The sequence below is a fragment of the Theropithecus gelada genome, chromosome 6 (assembly GCF_003255815.1).
Source record: "Theropithecus gelada isolate Dixy chromosome 6, Tgel_1.0, whole genome shotgun sequence".
In the NCBI taxonomy this organism is placed as follows: domain Eukaryota; kingdom Metazoa; phylum Chordata; class Mammalia; order Primates; family Cercopithecidae; genus Theropithecus; species Theropithecus gelada.
Window position 1 is genome coordinate 74,618,618 of NC_037673.1, and position 8,152 is coordinate 74,626,769.

Below are 8,152 nucleotides of genomic sequence, written 5' to 3' on the forward strand. Positions count from 1 at the left end.
GAGTAATGATGTAACCAGCATTAAACAAATGGTGTTGGGGAGCTGCAGAAACAAGATCCATATTGTCTCAATACAGTTTCCAAAGAAGCATGGCATTGTGAGTAATAATGGCATTGCTATGTTTTTCTCACAATGGGAGATATGAAAGTACCACACGTGACAATAAAGAACAAGAGATTGTCCCTGTTCCTCAATAGGGACAGATGGTATCTGGATACTATGAAGAATCTCTATGTGCACTAATTGGACAACAAGCAGTTACCTCTTCTCAACCCATTATTCTAAATCCTCATGAACACATCACTCACTATACCTCACACAGGCCCATGAATGTTTAGATATATTTTTAAATCAAATACATTTAAAAATACATTATAAAATCTAATTATAGATAGATAGGTGCCCCATAAAAATATTTTCCCAGAGCTCTCCACACCCAAGGAGCAGGCCAGCTGGACTCTGAAAACAAGGTCCTGATCTTCCCTTGACCACTTAAGCTTGCCCCTCCCACAGGATCTTTCATATTTGAAAAATGGAAGTTCCACTCTTCTAGTTGCTCAAGCCAAAATCTTGAAGTCATCCTTGACTCTTCTCTTCCTCTTATACTCACATTCAATACATCAACAAAGCCTGTCAGATCTACCTATAAAATATATCCAAATTTGACCACGTTCCACTTCCTCCTCCTTATTACGTAGGGAGTAATGACTAAGCTGCCATCATCTCTCACCTAGAATATTGCACAATAAATGTCTCTACAAGTCCCCTTAATTCCTCCCTAGTCTCTCTCAGATCTACTCTCCATAGAGTGTCCTGAATGATTCTTTGAAGAACTAAGTCATGTCATGTCACTCATCAGTTCTAAACTCTCTAGTTGTTTGTGTCACAGGTCTTGGCTCATGCACTCAGATGTCCCTTCAAGGAAGGACAGGCTGCCCATCTGTGGATTATGTGACTCCAGCCCCCAGCTGCCAGCCCCTTCAAGGTCAAAGCTGCAGACTCTTTGTTCAAAGTCACGTCCTTCCCAGGCCAGCCTGCATCTGATGCCTGAGCAAAGCAAGGGCATAAAACCCTGGCATTCTGGCCTGACTAGTGGCAACTGTGACAGGAGATATTCTCTCCAGAACTCACCACCAGGTTGGCCAAGGCATTTTTTGACCTGCATTGCAGTTCAGCTTCTACTTCTGTGCAGTCCTATCTCCTCTTCCTCTCTTTTCACAGGTGTCAGACTGCACTGCAGCCTGAAGGGTGTCTCTGCCTACTCCTGTGCCTTCTCCCTTTAATTTTCACTAGTATTTCCACTGCCCCTCCAGCAAAATCTTGCATTTCTATGTCCTTCTCAGCATGTGATTCCCAGAGGACCAAAAATGGCTCATTTTCCCTGACTGCCCTGTGTGAAATATCAACACACCCCTCTTCTATATTCTCTATCTTCATTGGTGTGCTTATTCTTCTCCATAGTGATTGTTACCACCTGCTGTGCATTTTTGGTCATATTTTATTCATTCACTCATTCATTCATTGTTTCCCCAAACATTAGAATATAAGCTCCTCAAAGGCAGGAACTTGACTTTGCTCACTTCCATACACGAGTGCCTAGAATAATGCCTTGGGTATAGTAAGAGCTCAATAAATATTTGATGAATGAAAAAACATGAATGCATACTTGGGAGACCCTTGCTAGAAAGAAGAAAACTTGAAAGTTACAGAAACATTTCATTACCTTTTCTCAGACATCAGAGTATTAGGAGCTGAAAATGTTTGTGATTGACTTACTTCCAAATTTGAACCCAGACTCCCATCCTCTTCATTCCTACATGCACATATTTATGCTCCATATATCTGAGCACCTTCGATGAAGCCTGACACTGGACTTAAGGGCTGAGAGGTACAAAGATGCCTTCTGTCAGTCCCTGGATCAGTGAGGAAGACAAGCCCTCACTAAAGGAGTTAAGTGCTCTAATTGACACTATGATTTGGATGTGGTTTGCTCCCACCAAAACCCATGCTGAAGTTTAATTGCCAGTGCTGCAGTCGTGAGAGGTAGGGTCTGGTGATGATATTTGGTCATGGAGGCCGATCTGTCATAAATAGATTAACGCCTTCTGGGTGGGAGTGAGTGAGTTCTTGGTTTCATGGGAATGGATTAGTTCTCAAGAAAGCAAGTTGTTATAAGTGAGCCTAACTTCTCCTATGTGTCTCTTTGCTTCTTCTGCACTTCCTTCTTCTGCTTTCTGCCAGTATTTGAAGCAGCAGGAGACTCTCACCTGATGAGCTACCTGATCTTGGACTTCCAGCCACCAGAATCATAAGCCAAATAAACCTCTTTTATTTATAAATTACCCAGTCTCAGGTATTCCATTATAGCAACCTAAACAGACTAAGACCATAAATGCCACAAATGATGCTGTGAAGGCACAGAGAAAAGTATAGGAAAACTATAAGAAAAGCTTACACCAGTATAGGGAGGGCTGGGGTGCCTGAGGAAGCCCAGAGAAACACCTCCATTCTGCTCATCTCTTTCTGTTCTTCAAACCCCCGAAGCTCATTCCTACCTCAAAGCCTTGGCACTGGTTGTTCCCTCTGCCTCCTGATCTTCATGTGGTGGTACCTTCCTGTTATTCATGTCTCAGATCAAGTGTCACCCTTTCAGGGAGGCCCTCTTGAATACCTAAAGTGCTCCATCCACCCCAGTCCCCTCAACCCCTAAACCTTGATTGGTTACTCTGTCAAGTAGCCTTGCTTTAGTGTTGTTGTTGTTGTTCCATTTTTGAGACAGGGTCTCACTGTCACTCAGGCTGGAGTGCAGTGGCACAATCTTGGCTCACTGCAACCTCTGGCTCCTGGGTTCAAATGATTATCGTGCCTCAGTCACCCAAGTAGGTGGGATTACAGGCACGCACCACCATGCTCAGCTAAAATATTTTTTGTATTTTTAGTAGAGACAGGGTTTTGCCATGTTAGCCAGGCTAGCTCAAACTACTGGCCTTATGTGATCTGCCCACCCTGGCCTCCCAAAGTGCCTGGATTACAGGCATGAGCCACTGCACCCAGGTACCTTTGTTCTTCATAGCACTTCACAACATCTATTTGGTTATTTAATTATTGTATACTGTCTGTCTCTTCCTCCCTGTGCTATAAGTCCTAAGAGGACAGGGACCTTGTTTTTCTTACTTATTGTCCCAACTCCAATGCCTACAAGAGAGGGCTTGACACACACAAGGGACTTAACAATATTTATTGAATGATTATGTGGAAAAATGAATAAAAAGATAATGCTCCTATAGAGGCATAGAGAAAGATTAGCAGCCAGGCTTGGTGACTCATGCCTGTAATCCCAGAACTTTGGGAGGCTGAGGCAGGTGGATCACTGGAGGTCAGGAGTTCGAGACCAGCCTGGCAAACATGGTGAAATCCCATGTCTACTAAAAATACAAAAATTAGTTGGGTGTGGTGGTGGGTGCCTGTAATCCCAGCTGCTTGGGAGGCTGAGACAAGAGAATCGCTTGAACCTGGGAGGCAGAGGATGCGGTGAGCCGAAATCATGCCATTGCACTCTAGCCTAGGCAACAAGAGCAAAACTCCGTCTCAAAAAGAAGGAAACGTGACTAGGTAGTCAGGGTGGGTGTGAGAGCAAAGCATTCCACATTCCACATTAGGGGAAAAGCTTCTGCAAAGAAATGGTTTGCACTGCCTTTTTTTTTTTTTTTTTTGGACAGAGTTTCGCTCTTTTTGCCCAGGCTAGAGTGCGGTGGCGTGATCTTGGCTCACTGCAATCTCTGCCTCCTGGGTTCAAGTGATTCTCCTGCCTCAGCCTCCCGCGTAGTTGGGGTTACAGACACCTACCACCACGCCCAGCTAATTTTTTTGTGTTTTTAGTAGAGACGGGGTTTCACTATGTTGACCAGGCTGGTCTCGAACTCCTGACCTCAGATGATCCACCCACCTCAGCCTCCCAAAGTGCTGGGATTACAGGTGTGAACCATCGTGCCCGGCCTGCACTGCTCTTTTTTCTTTCTTTCCTTTTTAAAATACCTTGCCCTTTCTGTGAAGATTCCAGAATGCACTACTGTTTTTTATCTCCCCAGGAGTCCCAATATCAGAAGTCTTCAGGTCTGGGTAATGGGATACGGGGATTCATTATTCTCTCAACTTTTGTATCTTGAAATTTTTCATAATAAAAAATTAAGGAAACAAAAGTCTTGGGGGTAAGTAACAATGTATGAAATAGCTCAGTTTTCAGCCCAAAGGTGGAGCCGCATAAACCAGAAACTGCAGGCTCTGCATAAAAAATACTTAACTTTATTTTTTCCCCAAACTCTGGTGTGAGCTAAACACACCAGAGCCTGAATTCAGCCAGTTTGTGACCCCTGAACCCCATAGGCTAAGACATGGATCCCAAATAATCTATTCACTCTATTCTGAAAAATGTTTACACAGAAATCCTCAACCGTCTGGAGACCAAACCTCAGTAATATTGAAGAAACAATTTATTACATATTTTCACATAGCTAAAAGGGCAGATTTTGAATGTTCCCAACGCAAAGAAATAATAAATGTTTGAAGTAATGGGTATATTAATCATTTGATTTGATCTTTATGCATTGCATATATGTATCAAAATTTCACACTGTACCCCATAAATATGTACAATTATGACTCAATTTAAAATAATAGCCAGGCGCAGTAGCTCATGCCTGTAATCCCAGCATTCTGGGAGGCCAAGATGGGTGGATCACTTGAGTCCAGCAGTTCAAGACCAGCCTGGGAAACATGGTGAAACAGTCTTTACCAAAAAATAAAAACAAAAATTTGAAATTAGCTGGGTGTGGTGGTATGTGCCTGTAGTCCCAGCTACTCAGGAGGCTGAGGTGGGAGGACTGCTTAAGCCTGGGAGGCAGAAGTCACAGTGAGCCAAGATTGCGCCACTGCACTCCAGCCTGGGTGACTGAGCAAGCCCTTGTCTCAAAATATAATAATAATAACAATAAAAGCAAATAATAATAATAGTAAAGAGTACCTCTAATCTCCAGAACCTCACTTCTGTTACGGTTCTGTTTTATGGCAAACTGCTCATTTTCTTACCTTCTGCAAAATTCCCCACAGGCAAAGGAGTTGGTTGCAACTCCTCCACGCTCCCACTGCAACTTCCAACCATTCCTCTTCCACCCCCTGCACCACCCCATCAAAAGCCTCTTCTCCTCTGAGGATCATCTCTTCCAATAGCCCACCTTCTTCCCATCCTTTTTCTTTCAACCTTCTGCCTCCATGTCTCTCCACCACAGTCAGCAAGAGCTTGAACACCTCCTTACGAACTCCATCAGCCCCAGCCATCATCCCAGAGAACTCCAAACACCCATGAAGGTGACCCAGCCTGAAGCTATCTTAGCAGCCACTTTGTCTCCCTCCCAGCTCACCTCAACTGTCCCCACTCCCTGCTAAGCCACACCTGAAATTCATAATGACTTTCCACCCTGACATCCCACTCTCAGAGGCAGCCTCCCTCCTGAATCCGGGCCTCAATGAGTCCTACTACATCTGGGACCCCAATCCCTTGACCTTTCATTCTTTTTTCAATCTATTAGCCCCAATCTAACTTCTCTTCTTTTCCTGATGTACCGCGTTGGTTTGCAACCTTAGCTAAATATTAGAATCACCTGGGGAGCTTTCATGACTCAGGATGACTAAGCCAGCTTAATCAATTACATCAGACACTCTGGGGGAAGGGCTCAATCAGCAGGGCTTTTAAGGCTCCCCCCATTGATTCCAACATGCAGCCATGGTGGAGAACCACTCAGTGCCCTGCTAACTGGATTCCATGGTTCATCACTTTAACCAATTTCCAATGCACCTTCACTTCCTCATTCTTTTCTTCTCTGCCACATACTTCCCAAAAGCCCCTCAGCCTTGGAGCAATCCTGCTGCATACTTTCTCCATTCCTATAAGGAAGCTGCTGAATTCTGATGGAGGAAAATCACCAAACCATTAGCTTTCTCATGAGAATGAGTCTTACATAAGGTGCTAACACAGTGGCATTTGAAGAATACCACCAATTCAAGATCATTCCTTTGGGACACATTGACATCTAGCTCCTGATTGAGAGCTAGTCCTACCCTATTGTTACCAGAATAGTGCAGTTAGTTCTGCATTGAGAAAAAATTATGAAATTCTCAGAGCTAAAATAAAGAGGGCCCAGTCGCTAACTAGAGACTCCTGTACTTCCAGGAGAGACTAGACTGGTTTGCCAGGTAACATTATGAAAATGTCTAAAAGGAGAACTTTCCCCTTTGGGGGCAAAGATAAGGTTTGATAAGAGACCCCAGTCCCTGGATTGGCCTCCTCTTCAAAACTAAGGGAGAGGAACTCGACGGAACCAATCCAAGGTTACAGGTTTCAGGGAAGAGGGAAGCCTTTCCCCTGGTCCCTGCTTGCACGACCTGTGAACACTGTTCTTGCTGATCTACCTCGAGCTACCAGCAGGAGAAGGAACATTGAGGCCAAAAGTGGACTGGTATGATCAGAAAAAGAGGGGCCAGATAACATCCCCTCAAATTCCCAGTTTCTTGAAAGTAGAGAACATGAGGCTGCTTCCTCCCCGGAAGCCCCATTGTTGGAGTCCTGGAAAGTATGTGAGATTGGAGGCCATGGCCTTGTCAAAGCCATCACAGCATGAGGCAAAGAGGCTCTCGCCTTAGAAGAAGGTGGTTCCACCAGGTGGAAGCCCTAAAGGTAGTCTCTCAAAGGTCTACCTCCGGTACTCTTTGGGCTTCATTCCCTTTAGGGCTTCCATCCTTGTCTCTCAGAGACAATGAGCCCCACAGCAATGCTGACTGCAACTTCACCTCAGGAGGTGTCTTTTCCTTTTCCCTCCTCCCTCTCCCCATGCTAGAAGTGTACCTGATGGAAAAGGGTGGGCTCTTGTGAAATAACAGCACACACCCTAACCCTCTCTCACTCACACACACACACACACACACAAAATCACACACAGTCACCGAGGCTACAAGCCTGGTATGTACTGAGGGAAAGGGGAGAACTTTGAATCAAACATGAACTTGAAGTTTAAAATGGAATCAGGATTTGTGGAGAAAGAATCTGAGAATCACTTTGGGTCAGATGTTCACTCCTAGTACAATCCACCATGACCAGGGCTGGGTTATCTAGTGTCAAAATAGCTACCAGGTAGCCACCCCATGAAGGAGGGAGTCAGGCTTACAAGACAGGCAGAGAGATGGTGAGTATGGCAGCCACCTTAGAGGTGGTTCTCCAGGAGTTTCTTTTCTTCCTGATCGGAAATTGGGACAAATTGGGAATGCTGAGCTTCTGATAAGCTAAGTATTGCTGCAGGTAGAAAGGAATAAAGAAGCAAGACAAAGAAAGGGAAGCTGAAAGATACTCTTCACTTATCTAAATTTAGCCAGCTCAAGCTTATTCCTTCTTGGTTAACAGATTTCCTCCTGTAACTTCCACATTTTTATCTGCAGGTTTCTCCGTTTATTATATACTTTATATGGCCCCACAGAAATCATCTTTGACTAACATATTACTAGAGCAACATATGACTGTATTACAAGCTAAAAGAAAAAATAACACAGGGTCAATAAACTATCTGGAAGAACATTGCAAAGGTTGGAAAAACTAAAAATGATTGCCAAGGCACACATAAGAAACAGGGGAAAAAAGCACAAATATCCTAAGGGTATAGGACAAGAATTGGGAATTCTGTCACATCTATGCCTGCAAAATAAGGGTGGTACACAGCACAACATGAAACATGTATGATTACAGAAAAGTGTCTCCAGGTGACTGCCCAGAGGTATTCACCTGTCGGAAACATATGACTGTCAAGATGAATCAGAGCTGTGTAAATTAACCAGTGGGTAAACTGTAGGCAGAAATATGTCTTAGAGAGAAAGGCTGTAGCCTTGGATTTGTGGGCAGGAGTAGGCGTGCAAAGAATGAAAAACAGAACTAGGAAAGAGAACAAAACAAATTCCTAATTCTTTTCTTCAACCGCTTGTGCAATTCAGTAGCTGGGCTTAAGTTTCCAAACAGGATAAGAGATGAAAAGTAACAACATCACCTAAAGTACTAACATAACCTAAAGAATGGCTTAAATATTTTTGCATGTGAAAGGAAGTATAATCAGGA